Consider the following 15,405-nt stretch of genomic DNA (forward strand, 5'->3'; position numbering starts at 1 on the left):
AGAATACTGAAGTGGGTAGCTGTTCCCTTCTCCAGGGGATTTTCCCAACCCAGGGATCGAACCCAGGTCTCTCGCATTGCAGGCGGATTCTTTACCAGCTGAGCCACCAGGGAAACACATGCCTAGTACAATTTGAAGCACAGCCCTCAAAGGACCCTTCTAGACCTGCTCCAGCTTGTGTGCCTGACTTACAGAACCTGTCTCTCCATCTTCATGCTGTCTCCACAAACCAACTTCTATGTAGAGTCAGTTGATCCAAATCCTGGCTCTGAATCTTCCTAGGTGTGTAGCACTGGGCCAGTTGTAACTTAACTTCTCAGAGTTTCACTTTCCTAACCTATACTCATAGTACATACCACCTGAGTTCTCTGGATTAAATGAGATAATGCCTAGTCAGTCTTCATGATGTATTTATAATCATTGTGTTTTTCTTTATAATTGTGAATAAGAAAGATTGCCTGACATATCAGTAAACAAAGGATGTTGCTGCCATCAAGCCATCACATTACAGTGGCCCCAGTAGTGAGCCCTGATGGAACTTAGAATAGAAACAAGATGCCCACCATCAAGCCATCAGCCACTGCAGCTACCCCCAACAGTGCACCCTGAGGAGAATCAGGATGAGAAAACACCGGAGTCTAGCCCCAGAAAGCTAAGATGCATAGCAAAGGAATGATTTCTATGAGCTCAGACTTTTGGATCTTTCCATACATAGAAAAGCACTATATTCCTTACCTTGAGATACCTGGTTTTCTTTAATTAATAGTAATATTTTGATGTTCTTACTACTACCTGGTCTTTGTTGCAAAAGCTTCTGTATATCCTGGCTCCTCCCTTACCTCTTTGGAAGCAGTTTCTTCCAAACCCAGAGTTAAGTACAAACTCTTAACTTTCTTCCTGGAGTTAAGTACGAAGTTTTGTCCAACAAATAAAGCATTACTCTCAAGTGTTAGGCTGTGCTGGTTTTTTTTTTTTTTTTTTTTTTTGCATCAACATAATCATTATTAGGGCTTCCCAGGTGGCGCAGTGGTAAAGAATCTGCCTGCCAATGGAGGAGACACAAAAGATGTGAGTTCTGTCTCTGGGTTGGGAAAATCCCCTGGAGAAGGAGATGGCAGCCCACTCCAGTATTCTTGCCTGGAGATCTCTTGGACAGAGGAGCCTGGCAGACTACAGTCTGCTGTGGGGTCACAAAGAGTCAGACATGACTGAGCAACTAACACACACACACACACACACACACACACACACACATGCAATCATTATTATTGGTTTTACATATCATATAGTTAATGATCTGAGAATATTGGGCAAAAATATTAGAATATTAGTAACACAGAAAATAATAAAATCTTATTAGAACATTAGTAACTCAGTATTAGTAACTAATGTTAGAATATTAGTAACTCAGAAAAATAATAGAACATTAGTACTTCTGCTTTAGGGGCAGCCCACAGATTCTTACCGCTTTTGCTTCCATTCTCTTGGGTTCACCATTCTTCACTGCTAGGTGGTCAGTGTCTTACAAACTGTTGTTTCATATGCTATGTACATTTTCAGTTGTTTTTGGTAGGAGAATAAATGTGGTCCCTGGTATTCCATTTTGGCCAGAAGTTGAGGTCTATGCAGGTTTTTTTTTTTTTTTTCTTTTTTCACTTTGATGTTAAAAAAGGAGTCTCAAAAGGTCGTTTCATTTCAGTTCTCATGGATGAACGTATTTCTATTTTAATGGCTACTTAATGTACCAAAACTATAATAATATGCATATTACTATTACTGGGTGAGCTCTAACTGTGCATCAGGTACTGTGCAGAACACTTTACATATGAGGACCTATTCGTAGAATTGGACAAGAATCCAGCCTGGACTTAGGGTTGTGGCTGTCAGACATCCAAGGATATCGAGTGTTGCTAAGAGACAGGAGCCAACTCATATTTGAAATCCCCATGACTACGTTAAGTATTGGGCTTCCCAAGTGGCTCAGTGGTAAAGAATGAGCCTGCCAATGCAGAAGCCGCAGGAGATGTGGGTTTGATTCCTGGGTTGGGAAGATCCTTTGGAGGAGGAAATTTGTCTTTATAAAATTTAGTTTATACTCTCCTTTGACTTTAAAAAGTTTTAAATTTTATTTAGTCAAAACAGTAAATCTTTCTTTATGGGCTTTGCCTAAAAAGTCATTCTGGATTCTGAGATTACAAACATAGTTTCCTGCATTTTCAGGTAGTATCTCAATAGCTTTACTTTTCACACTGCATTTTTTCTATCTGGGATCTATATTTATATGTAGTGTGTGTGTATGATGAGAATTTAAATTTCTTTCTAAAGAAGAAATGACATTGTCCCAATACCATGAATTGAGTATAAAGTATCACCTTTAACTCAAACTGAATTTTCATATAAACATGGATCTGTTTGAAACACTGTTGAATTCTATTGATTTTTTAAAACCAATATCAAGTTGTCTTAATTATTAGAGCTGTGTGATAAAGACTCTACACATGGACATCACCAGATGGTCAACAGTGAAATCAGATTGATTATAGTCTTTGCAGCCAAAGAGGGAGAAGCTCTATACAGTCAGCAAAAACAAGACCGGGAGCTGACTGTGTTCAGATCATGAACTCCTTATTGGCAAATTCAGACTTAAATTGAAGACAGTAGGGAAAACCACTAGACCATTTAGGTAAGACCTAAATGAAATCCCTTATGATTTTACAGTGGAAGTGAGAAATAGATTTAAGGGACTAGATCTGAGAGACAGAGTGCCTGATGAACTATGGATGGAAGTTCATGACACTGTACAGGAGACAGGGATCAAGACCATCCCCATGGAAAAGAAATGCAAAAAAGCAAAATGTCTGTCTGAGGAGGCCTTACAAATAGCTGTGAAAAGAAGAGAAGCAAAAAGCAAAGGAGAAAAGGAAAGATATAAGCATCTGAATGCAGAGTTCCAAAGAATAGCAAGGAGAGATAAGAAAGCCTTCTTCAGCGATCGATGCAAGGAAATAGAGGAACACAACAGAATGGGAAAGACTAGAGATCTCTTCAAGAAAATTGGAGATACCAAGGGAACATTTCATGCAAAGATGAGCTCTATAAAGGACAGAAATGGTATGGACTTAACAGAAGCAGAAGATATTAAGAAGAGGTGGCAAGAATACACAGAAGAACTGTACAAAAAAGATCTTCATGACCCAGATAATCATGATGGTGTGATCACTCACCTAGGGCCAGACATCCTGGAATGTGAAGTGAAGTGGGCCTTAGAAAGCATGACTATGAACAAAGCTAGTGGAGGTGATGGAATTCCAGTGGAGCTATTTCAAATCCTGAAAGATGATGTTGTGAAAGTGCTGCACTCAATATGCCAGCAAATTTGGAAAACTCAGCAGTGGCCACAGGACTGCAAAAGGTCAATTTTCATTCCATTCCCAAAGAAAGGCAGTGCCAAAGAATGCTCAAACTACCGCACAATTGCACTCATCTCACACGCTAGCAAAGTAACGCTCAAATTCTCCAAGCCAGTCTTCAGCAATATGTGAACCATGAACTACCAGATGTTCAAGCTGGTTTTAGAAAAGGCAGAGGAATCAGAGATCAAATTGCCAACATCTGCTGGATCATGGAAAAGCAAGAGAGTTCTAGAAAAACATCTATTTCTGCTTTATTTACTATGCCAAAGCCTTTGACTGTGTGGATCACAGTAAACTGTGGAAAATTCTGAGAGAGATGGGAATATCAGACCACCTGACCTGCCTCTTGAGAAATCTGTATGCAGGTCAGGAAGCAACAGTTAGAACTGGACATGGAACAACGGACTGGTTCCAAATAGGAAAAGGAATACATCAAGGCCGTACATTGTCACCTTGCTTATTTAACTTATATGCAGAGTACATCATGAGAAATGCTGAGCTGAAAGAAACACAAGCTGGAATCAAGATTGCTGGGAGAAATATCAATAACCTCAGAAATGCAGATGACACCACCCTTATGGCAGAAAGTGAAGAGGAACTAAGGAGCCTCTTGATGAAAGTGAAAGAGGAGAGTAAAAAAGTTGGAGTAAAGCTCAACATTCAGAAAACGAAGATCATGGCATCTGGTCCCATCACTTCATGGGAAATAGATGGGGAAACAGTGGACACAGTGTCAGACTTTATTTTGGGGGCTCCAAAATCACTGCAGATGGTGACTGCAGCCATGAAATTAAAAGACGCTTACTCCTTAGAAGAAAAGTTATGACCAATCTAGATAGTATATTCAAAAGCAGAGACATTGCTTTGCCAACAAAGGTCTGTCTAGTCAAGGCTATGGTTTTTCCAGTGGTCATGTATGGATGTGAGGGTTGGACTGTGAAGAAAGCTGAGTGCTGAAGAACTGATGCATTTGAACTGTGGTGTTGGAGAACACTCTTGAGAGTCCTTTGGACTTCAAGGAGATCCAACCAGTCCATTCTGAAGGAGATCAGTCCTGGGTGTTCATTGGAAGGACTGATGCTAAAGCTGAAACTCCAATATTTTGACCACCTCATGCGAAGAGTTGACTCATTGGAAAAGACCCTGATGCTGGGAGGAATTGGGGGCAGGAGGAGAAGGGGATGACAGAGGATGAGATGGCTGGATGACATCACCGACACAATGGACATGAGTTTGAGTAAACTCTGGGAGTTGGTGACAGACAGGGAGGCCTGGCGTGCTCTGATTCATGGGCTTGCAAAGAGTCAGACATGCCTTAGCGACTGAAGTGAACTGAACTGAACTAGTTAGTCCCATGTCAGTTGCCACTCATTGTTTAAGTATAGTGAATTGCATGTGTGAAAGTATAATATGAAGGAACATAATGTGATCAAGGTATCATTATATACTGTATTATTGCAAGAGTATAAACTGTGAAGACGTGAGGAAGTGAGGCTAGAGAAATAGGTAGATCTTGAAGTAATTTGTGTCCCATACTATGGAGTTTGGAGAGTCACTGAAGGATGAATCTTGAGGCCAATATGGTTAATTTGTCTTATAGTCACTTGGGCAATGATGAGAGATTAGGCTCTAGATCTTAGGTTGGTTTTTTTTTTTTTCAAGAGGGTATTAAATCTTTTATTGATTACACATGATAATGGATGATACACAAGTTTCATTCCCATCTATAACTTTATCTGGTACCATAATTCAATTTAGATTTATTGCATAGGATGTGCCAACAATCATTAATAACCAAAAAAAATTTAAAAAACTCCATGACTTTGCATGGGTGACCCTTTTAATGGTGAACTCCAGGTCACAACACAGTAACTGTCAGTTCAACTACACCAAGGTTCTGAAGACAACAGCTTCTCCACCAAGCAGGTTTGTAAATAAATTTCAAATGAGCCTGGCATCACCCTGAAGGAATTCTAACTTCACACTGTTGGGGTAGTTTACCAAAATGGCTTCAGAGTAGACTAACTTTACACAGCACATTAAAAAAAAAAAAAGACATTTATTCAGCGTCATGATCAGACTATTACATTTAGCAATCAACAGCATGGGTGCAAAAAAAAAAAAAAATCTACATTAAAACCCTTTGTTGGAATGCTTTACACTTTCCACAGAACAGAAACTAAAATAACCTGTTATACAATTAGTCACAAGTACAGTCCTCGAGTTTTTTGCCCATACACATGAGTAGTGTCTAAAACATGTCTTCTTTGTAGCAGCTAGGCCCTGCCACCACTGTGCTTGGCTGAGTTCACAAATCTGTTGTAACCTGTAGCTTCCCTGTCACTTCTCTGGCTCTCCTCTCTTGCTAAGCTTTGTTTCCTGGCAGTAATTAAAACCTTCTGCCACTGCCATAGCTACTGCTGCTGCTGGAGCCACCATAGCCACCTTGGTTTCGTGGTTTGGCAAAGTATTGGCCTCCACCACCATAGGGGCCAGAACTTCCTGCAAAGTTTCCTCCTTTCATGGGTCCAAAATTTGAAGACTGATTGTTGTAATTGCCAAAATCATTGTAGCTTCTGTCACCTCCAAAATTGCTTCCATCATTACCAAATCCATTATATCCATCCCCACTGCCACCATATCCACCACCATCGTGGCTGCCACCAAAGCCACTTCGACCACTAAAGTTTCCTCCACGACCAAAGTTGTCATTCCCACCAAAACCACCTCCACGACCGCCACCAAAGTTTCCAGAATCACCTCTCTGGCTGGATGAAGCACTAGCCATCTCTTGCTTAGACAGGGCTTTTCTCACTTCACAGTTGTGGCCATTCACAGTTCGGTATTTCTGAATGACAATCTTGTCTACGGAGTCATGGTCATCAAAGGTTACAAAAGCAAAGCCTCTCTTTTTGCCACTGCCTCGGTCAGTCATGATTTCAATTACTTCAGTTTTCCCATACTGTTCAAAATAATCTCTCAGGTGATGTTCTTCAGTGTCTTCTTTAATGCCACCAACAAAAATCTTTTTCACAGTTAAGTGGGCACCAGGTCTTTGAGAATCTTCTGTTGGACGGCCCTCTTTGGTTCCACAACTCTTCCGTCTACCTTGTGTGGCGTTGCATTCATGGCCGCATCCACCTCCTCCATGGTGGCGTATGTGACAAACCCGAAGCCTCTGGAGCGCTTGGTGTTTGGATCCCTCATTACCACACAGTCTGTGAGCGTTCCCCACTGCTCAAAATGGCTCCTCAGACTCTCATCGGTTGTTTCAAAGCTCAATCCTCCGATGAAGCGCTTCCGCAGCTGTTCGGGCTCTTTGGGAGACTCTGATTTAGACATGACGGCAGTGGAGGCGGGGAAGACTTCAACGATGCTTTCTTGGCGGCATCCACAGGCAGAAAGGAGGTCTTAGGTTTTGATATTTAAACACAAGGAAGGAGAGGAAGGGATTAGAAAAGCCCTGGAGAAATCACAGATCCAAGCAAGCACAATAATATCGGCTACATTTTGTCATTCTGTACAGCACAGTGTTTTCCTCCAGATAATAAATAATTATAACTACAACAATAGAATTAAAAGGCATCATTCATGGATAAAGAAGTTGTGGTGCATACGTACAATGGAATATTACTCAGCCATAAAAAAGAAATGCATTTGACTCAGTTCTAATAAGGTGGATGAACCTAGAGCCTATTATACAGATTAAGTTAAAAAGAGAAAAATATTGTATTGTTATTCAGTCACTAAATCATGTCCATCTCTTTGTGACCCTAACAACTGCAGCATGCCAGGCTTCTTTGTCTTTCAGTATCCCTCTGAGTTTGCTGAAGCTCATGCCCATTGAGTCAGTGATGCCATTGTAATATATTAACGCCTATATTTGGAATCTAGAAAGATGATACTGAAGAACCAATCTGCAGGGCAGCAATGTAGACACAGGCATAGAGAATAGACTTGTGGACACAGTGGGGGAAGGAGAGGGTGGGATGAATTGAGAGAGTAGCATGGAAACATATACATTATCAAATGTAAAATTATTTAACCAGTGGAAATTTTCTATATGACACAGGGAGCTCAAATCCGGTGCTCTGTGACAACCTAGAGGGGTGGGAGAGGGGTGAGATGGGGTGAGAGGGGGTTCAAGAGGGAGGGGACATATGTTTATCTATGGTTATTTTGATATATGGCAGAAACCAGCACAGTATCATTTCAGACCCAGGGGAGGGAGGCAGAATGTACTTGGGGATGAAGGTGGAAAGCAGCCTAAAGGAGAGGTATGCTAGTGTCTAGGAATGTCATGGAGAGTTGGACTAAAAAGAAGGCTGAGCACTGAAGAGCTGATGCTTTCAAACTGTGGTGCTGGAGAAGACTCTTGAGAGTTCCTTGTACACCAAACAGATCAAGCCAGTCAATCCTAAAGGACGTCAACCCTGAATGTCCCTTAGAAGGACTGATGCTGAAGCTGAAGCTCCAATACTTTGTCCACCTAATGTGAAGAACTAACTCATTGAAAATGATCCTGATGCTGGGAAAGACTGAGGGCAAAAGGAGAAGGGGGTGGCAGAGTATGAGATGGTTAGATAAAATCATTGACTCAGTGGACAAGAGTTCAAACAAACTCAAGGAGATAGTGAGGGACAGAGGAGCCTGGCGTGCTGCAGTTTAGGGGGTCACAGAGTCAGGCATGACTTAGCAACTGAACAACAACACAACATTATAAACCTATTATCCTGCAGTTAAAAGTAAGTAAACTTAAATTAAAAAAATTTTTTAGAGGCATGATACATTAAGCACTGACTATACACCAGATATGTATTCACAATCTTAATCTCTACAATATTACTTTGATAACAACTGAGGTTCAGAGAAGTTAGTACTACTACATCATGGGATTAGAACCTAGATTTGTCTGATTTTGTCCTTAACTTCTTCACTGTCTCACCTCTCCAGCAGTAAGCAGGCTTACACCCAGGCATTTCCCAAACATATATAACAAAGATTTCACTTTATAGCCCCTGTGAAAAAAAAATTGAAAATAAATTCAAAATTCACCTGCCTAAGAAAGAAGTATACTCAAATTTTTAATGTTAGGCTCCTTCTGTATTTCTGAAGACTCTAGCACACTTGAGAAGTTATAATTTGATATCTCATTGAAAATTATCTTTTTCTATCCTGCCTCTTTTAAGGCTTGTACATGTATCTGGTCTCTTGACTGACTCACTCTTTTTTTGTTGTTGTTGTTGTTGATGACTCACTCTTTTTTGACGGAGACTAACTTACTAGATTCCATAATATTTAAAGGAAACCAACCAACCTAATCTCTAAGATACAATATTACCTTTCCTGAGCTTTCTCCCATGAACTCTCCTAACTCCTCTCCTTCTCCACCCATCCTACTAGCATGAAAATCTACTTCTAGGAAATTATTTGCTCTTAGAAACTTAATTTACAGAGTCTGTTTTCCTCCATGAATCAGCAAAATGCCTGGTAGAAGAGATTAAAATAAGGCTTGCCAATAAATTAAGGAGATCTCAGAGTACTAGCCAAAGTGGAAGGCAGCTTTCCAAGATGATTTGTGATTGAGATATAAAGCCAGAGGCATAAAGCCCATCCCATCCAGTATTTCCTCTTCCTGAAGAACCATTGCACCCACCTCACAGAGATGGAATTGAGGAGCTATTTTTGAGCCAGGTACTCCTGCCCTATGCCACATTGATAAGATGGACACTGACCTTAAATGGAGCTTCTGTGTGTGCTAAGTTGCATCTAAGTGCATGCTAAGTGGTGTCTGACTCTTTGCAACCCCATGGACTATAGCCCACCAGGCTTCCCTGTCCATGGGATTCTCCAGGCAAGATTTGGAGTGGGATGTCATGCCCTCCTCCTGGGGATCTTCTGAACCCAGGGATCAGACCCATGTCTCTTATGTCTTCTGCGTTAGCAGGCAGGTTCTTTACCACTAGCTCCACTTGGAAAGCCCATTCTTCCTCCCAGGAACTTAGAATTGGATTTAGAATTGTAATTTACTCTTTGCTGGTCATTTTGAAACAAGAATATGCAAATTTGGAAGCTGTAGGGCAGCTACATTTGGCCATTTGCTCTCTAAGTCAGCCAAAGATAGTCTTCGAGGGGGAATAAAGTGGGCATATGGAAGCAGAGATGAAAGGCCATCTGGCCTCAGAAAGGGTGTGAGGAAGGGAGAGAAGGAATAAGGTGGGAAACGAGGGGTATATGGGGAGGATGAGGGCGAGAGAAAGAGAGACAGCCCCTTGTTGGGAGGTTCGGCTGTACTCTCTAGCCTTCAGTTCCAAGCCACGCTCCTGCATTATTTTCATTTCCCTTTTTTGGTTTGAGATAACAGAAGGAACCTTGATTAAGACACACGTGCCCTTTGGCTCATCTCCAATTGTGGTGTAACAAATCAACAGAAACCAGTGAGCATGCTGGGGCAACAGGCGGACCTGCATGTGTGGAAGTGACACAAAGGAGCTTACCCTGAAACTGCTGACATCAGTACATGAAAACGCAGATCAGCTTCGTGAAAAGAATGTGTTGGGAAGTCCCCCCACCCTCAGTAGAAAGGTGCAGCATCTGCGGCTTCATCAGAACTGCAGGTAGATGGTCCAGTGGGACAGAGGAATAGGGACTGGCACTAGATGCTTCCATTTTTGGTGGAGTGGTTAATCCAGAAGATGAGCCAAATGGGCAAAGCAGGAAGTCAAAGTAACTTAGCGATCTGGTACCACGATTCAGGAGAATGATTACTTAGAGGGTCTGAGCTAAGGGAGCAGTAAGATCTAACAGGTGCACCTTGCTGCTGCTGCTGCTAAGTCGTTTCAGTCGTGCCCGACTCTGTGTGACTCCAGAGATGGGAGCCCACCAGACTCCCCTGTCCCTGGAATTCTCCAGGCAAGAACACTGGAGTGGGTTGCCATCTCCTTCTCCAATCCATGAAAGTGAAAAGTGAAAGTGAAGTCGCTCAGTCGTGTCCGACTCTTAGTGACCCCATGGACTATAGCCTACCAGGCTCCTCCGTCCATGGGATTTGCCAGGCAAGAGTATTGGAGTGGGTTGCCATTGCCTTCTCTGAACAGGTGCACCTTCAGTTCAGTTCAGTTCAATCGCTCAGTTGTGTCCGACTCTTTGCAACCCCATGAATTGCAGCACGCCAGGCCTCCCTGTCCATCACCAACTCCCGGAGTTCACTCAAACTCACGTGCATCGAGTCGGTGATGCCATCCAGCCATCTCATCCTCTGTCGTCCCCTTCTCCTTCTGCCCCCAGTCCCTCCCAGCATCAGGGTCTTTTCCAATGAGTCAACTCTTTGCATGAGGTGGCCAAAGTATTGGAGTTTCAGTTCAGGTACACCTTAAGTGATGCTTAAAAGCTTACCTATGCTTTTACAGGAGGGATTCAATTATAATCCCCTGAATTATTGTTTCCAGAGGGATGTTGTATAATGTTTCATGGAAAGTGCCTCCTGCTGTCTAAAGGAAAGATTTGCTTTTAGACCAAACTCTAAATGGGAAGTGGGCTTCCCTGGTGGCTCACATGGTAAAGAATCCACGTTGGTTCAATCCCTGTGTTGGAAGACCCCCTGGAGGAGGGTATGGCAATCCACTCCAGTATTCTTATCTGAAAAATCCCCATGGACAGAGGAGCCTGGCGGGCTACAGTCCACGGGGTCGAAAAGGGTCAGATGCAACTGAGTGACTAAGCACAAGCTAAGTGGGAAGTACTTCCTTTTCTTTCTCCAAAAAGGGTCTTCATAGGACCACATCAAGGTTCACAGAATACTGTTCATAGCAAGAGGTTTCATCTAGTAAAGTGATTAAGTTCAGAGATCTTTTTCTCCCTTTTTTTCACTTAGATGTGCATAGATTTTTTATGAGAATTAAATTTATATAAGATAAATTTTGGCCACTGCTAATGCTGCTACTGGGATTTCCCTTGTGGCTCACTGGTAAAGAACCTGCCTGCCAAGCAGGAGACGTGGATTTGATCTCTAGGCCCAGAAAATCCTCTGAGAAGGAAATGGCAACCCATTCCAGTATTCTTGCCTGAGAAATCCCATGGACAGAGGGGCCTGGCAGGGCACAGTCCATGGGGTCACAAAAGAATCAGACATGACTTCTTGACTAAACAACCACAATTGCTACTACTACTGTTATTACTAACGTTACATGCTTGTGGAACATAGCTGTTACTCAATGCCTTTTCTTTCCTTTGTACAGCAAAAAGAAACTTCTCATTTTCTCTTGTTCTCCTTAATCCAACTTTGCAGCTGGCCACACAGAGATGCTGTCTTTTTTTTTTTTTTAATAGCTGTTCAGATACAAATTTATTTCAAACAGATAATTGGCAAGCAAAATTAATTACAAGTTAGAATGAGACAGGCCCAATGCTTTAAAACATTAATATAGCAGTATTTTACAGTTGCTCAATTATGGTTAGCAAAATTAAGTCTGGAGTACAGCTGAAAATGACTGCTTATAAGCCCAGAAGGTCAAAATTCCTCGGGTGCTGAAGTCCCCTGCTATAATTTAGTAAGCACAATTCAAAGGTTGTGTGCATACCCAAAGGCCATGACCTCCAAAGGAACAAGAACTATATTGAACGTGCAAAAACAACAACAAAAAGTGCATTCATACAGAATGTCTTTTGTTTTTTTAACCTCTGAGAATGATGTCATTGTGGTGTGCCCTGAAGAATGCCCTCTTCTGTGGAGAGCCTCCAGCAGGGGACACCTGGAGAGGTATCCCTGCCACAGACTCAAAAAGCTGAAGAGAGTTTTTAGACACATAATTCATCTCATTTACCACTGACCACTCCCCAGGAGCGAGAACATTCTCCCTCCCAGGGCTGGTCATGCCAGCAATAGATGGCTTTGATTAGTTCTACTGGCTTGAAACACATTTCAAATGGGATTTGAATCTTTTGGCTCTGGAATCACACAGGGTAGATGTAATCTCTTCCTCACAACAGAAGCCAGTTCATGGATGTTCTGTGTGTCTACCTTCTGTGCTTGCCTGCTCTGTTCTTTCAACCATTCCATGTCTTATATGATTTTTAGACTCTAACATTCTGCTCACTCTTTGCTGGGCTTGCTCCAGTGTAACCAGTGTCTCTTTAGAAAGATATATCATTTAAAATTGGACAACTACTTTCTGAGCTTCTCAGAAGGTGCAGAACAGGTAGGATTCTATCACACCCTTAATCTGGATCCTACATTATTTCTATGAAGGCAATCTAAGTTTGAATTAGCTTGTTTTTTCTTTTCCTTCCTTTGAAGTCACATAACATGCTGGTTCAAAGAAAACCCTGAAGTACTTTTCACATAAAATATTACATTTTCCCTCATTCCTGTGCAGAAGATCTTTTGAACCCACACTTATTAACCTATTTATTTCTATTATAAATGGATTTCTTTGTGTGTCACCCAAGAGTCTGTTCTAAGTTTTATGGACCAGATCCAATGACTCTCTGCTGCTCATGGTGTTGTTGCTGTTTAGTTGCTAAGTCGTGTCTGACTGTTTTGCTACCCCATGGACTGTAGCCTGCTAGCCTCCTCTGTCCTTGAGATTTCTCAGGCAAGATTACTGGAGTGGGTTGCCATTTCCTTCTCCAGGGGAACTTCCTGATCCAGGGATCAAACCCATGTCTCTTGGATCGGCAGATGGGTTCTCTATTACAAGTTTTATGGAACAGATCCAATGACTCTCTGTTGCTTATAGGATACTATATACAATGCCCATGCATAATGTAAACTTTGTCTCATGACTTGAATTCTGGCATCAAGACATAAAACTCCCCTTCTTCCTACACGTTAGCCGTTTTGAACTATAAGCAGGTCGCCAAGCATATACTTTGCCACATCTCTGCATCATCGGATTCGCCATTCCTTCTGCTTAGAATGTCTGCATTCCCCACGTGTGCCTGGTGAATGCTGTGGGGGAGAAAAAAATTTCCCTTCTTCCCTTCGAGGTTCTTTCACTGGTCTGACAATTAAATTGACATAGAACAGACGAACAGCACAAAAACAAATCTAATTTTGTACATACAGGAGCTTCATCAAGACATGAGAGGCTCCCTAGCAATCAGGTAATTAAGGTTTATATGCCATCATGAGCTAAGGAGAAGGGGATAGGGGTCTGGGCTCCCAAAGGGAAGGAAACACAGGAACAAAACACAGGAAGATGAGAAGGATAGATGTTTGGGAAACAAATGTTTGCCAGGCCATGCAGATAAGTCTTCTTGGCATAAAAATTTATCTTTGGTATTTTTAGGCAGTCAGTTCAGTTCAGTTTGGTTGTTCAGTCGTGTCTGACTCTTTGCGACCCCATAAATCACAGCACGCCAGGCCTCCCTGTCCATCACCAACTTCTGGAGTTCACCCAAACTCATGTGCATCGAGTCAGTGATGCCATCCGGCCATCTCATCCTCTGTCATACCCTTCTCCTCCTGCCCCCAATCCCTCCCTGCATCAGGGTCTTTCCAGTCAGTCAGCTCTTTGCATGAGGTGGCCAAAGTACTGGAGCTTCAGCTTTAAAATCATTCCTTCCAATGAACACGTAGGACTGATCTCCTTTAGGATGGACTGGTTGGATCTCCTTGCAGTCCAAGGGACTCTCAAGAGTCTTTTCCAACACCACAGTTCAAAAGCATCAATTCTTTGGCGTTCAGCTTTCTTCATAGTCCAGCTCTCACATCCATACATGACCACTGGAAAAACCAGTCTTGAGTAGACAGACCTTTGTTGACAAAGTAATATCTCTGCTTTTTAATATGCTATCTAGGTTGATCATAACTTTCCTTCCAAAGAGTAAGCATATTTTAATTTCATGGCTGCAATCACCATCTGCAGTGATTTTGGAGCCCCCCAAAATGAAGTCAGCCATTGTTTTCACGGTTTCCACATCTATTTCCCCATCTATTTCTATGAAGTGATGGGACTAGATGCTATGCTCTTGGTTTTCTGAATGTTGAGCTTTAAGCCAACTTTTTCACTCTTCTCTTTCACTTTCATCAAGAAGCTTTAGTTCCTCTTCACTTTCTGTTTAGGCACCCAAGGAGAGGTTAAAGAAATCTCTTCCTAGGTCTACTGGGTCTTGATTACCTTCAGTTCAAAATAATCCATGTCTCAAAGCAGGCTGCCCTGAACTCCATCAATTCCTATTCATCCTTGAAAATCTAGTACAAATGTCATGTCCTTCAGAAAGTCTTCCATGATTTCACCATCTATTCCTTCAAGGAAAGCATATAATGTAGTGGCTTTCCCTTTGCCATACACTTAAAATCACAGTTTGATACCTGTGTTGGGGAAAGCTGTTTTCCTACATTTTCATATTTCCAGAAATGATCTATTACATCAAGTGCTTTATTTTGTTCCAGTCATAGAACAAAGGACTTGACATGCACTACCACTTTGGGACATATCCTTGTAGTGGGTGACATTGTTGAGCCACCATATTCCTGTGTCCACACGGCTTCTGACTGAAAGCATCCATGACTCTCTGCTTGAGGGCTTTTACTCATCTCAGGAGGATGCTTGGCCACTGTTATTTTGGGGAGCCTCATTGAAGTGCCAGAGGGTTAACACCCTGGAGCAGCTCTCAATCAGTAATGCACAGCAGTTGGCGGAGATATGTCCAAGCTCCTTGGCTCTTGAGAGGGACAACTCTGGTGAAAGTTCTGCTTCATCTGCCAGAGGTCCCCAGCAGGACTGAGCACCAGCTGCAGCAGTAACCTGCTCACTAAGGTACCTCACGTTTGCTGCTCCCCATCCCTGTCTCATTGTCCTGTTGCCTTACCTGTGTTTGCTGCTGTCACCCCTCAAACTTGCTCATTGTTCAGTTGCTAAGTCATGCCCGACTCTTCACAACCCCATGGACTGCAGCTCTCCAGGCTCCTCTGTCCTCCACTATCTTCTGGAGTTTGCTCAGATTCATGTCCATTGAGTCAGTGATGCTATCTAACCATCTCATCCTC

The 15,405-nt window shown here is 42.3% G+C and overlaps 1 pseudogene; it reads right to left on the reverse strand.

Annotated features, from left to right (window-relative positions):
* Positions 1-5,235: 5,235 nt before the first annotated feature.
* Positions 5,236-6,793, reverse strand: LOC101108538 (heterogeneous nuclear ribonucleoprotein A1-like; annotated as a pseudogene).
* Between the last annotated feature and the right edge of the window lie 8,612 nt (positions 6,794-15,405).

Source organism: Ovis aries, chromosome 24 (assembly GCF_016772045.2).
Source record: "Ovis aries strain OAR_USU_Benz2616 breed Rambouillet chromosome 24, ARS-UI_Ramb_v3.0, whole genome shotgun sequence".
NCBI lineage: Eukaryota > Metazoa > Chordata > Mammalia > Artiodactyla > Bovidae > Ovis > Ovis aries.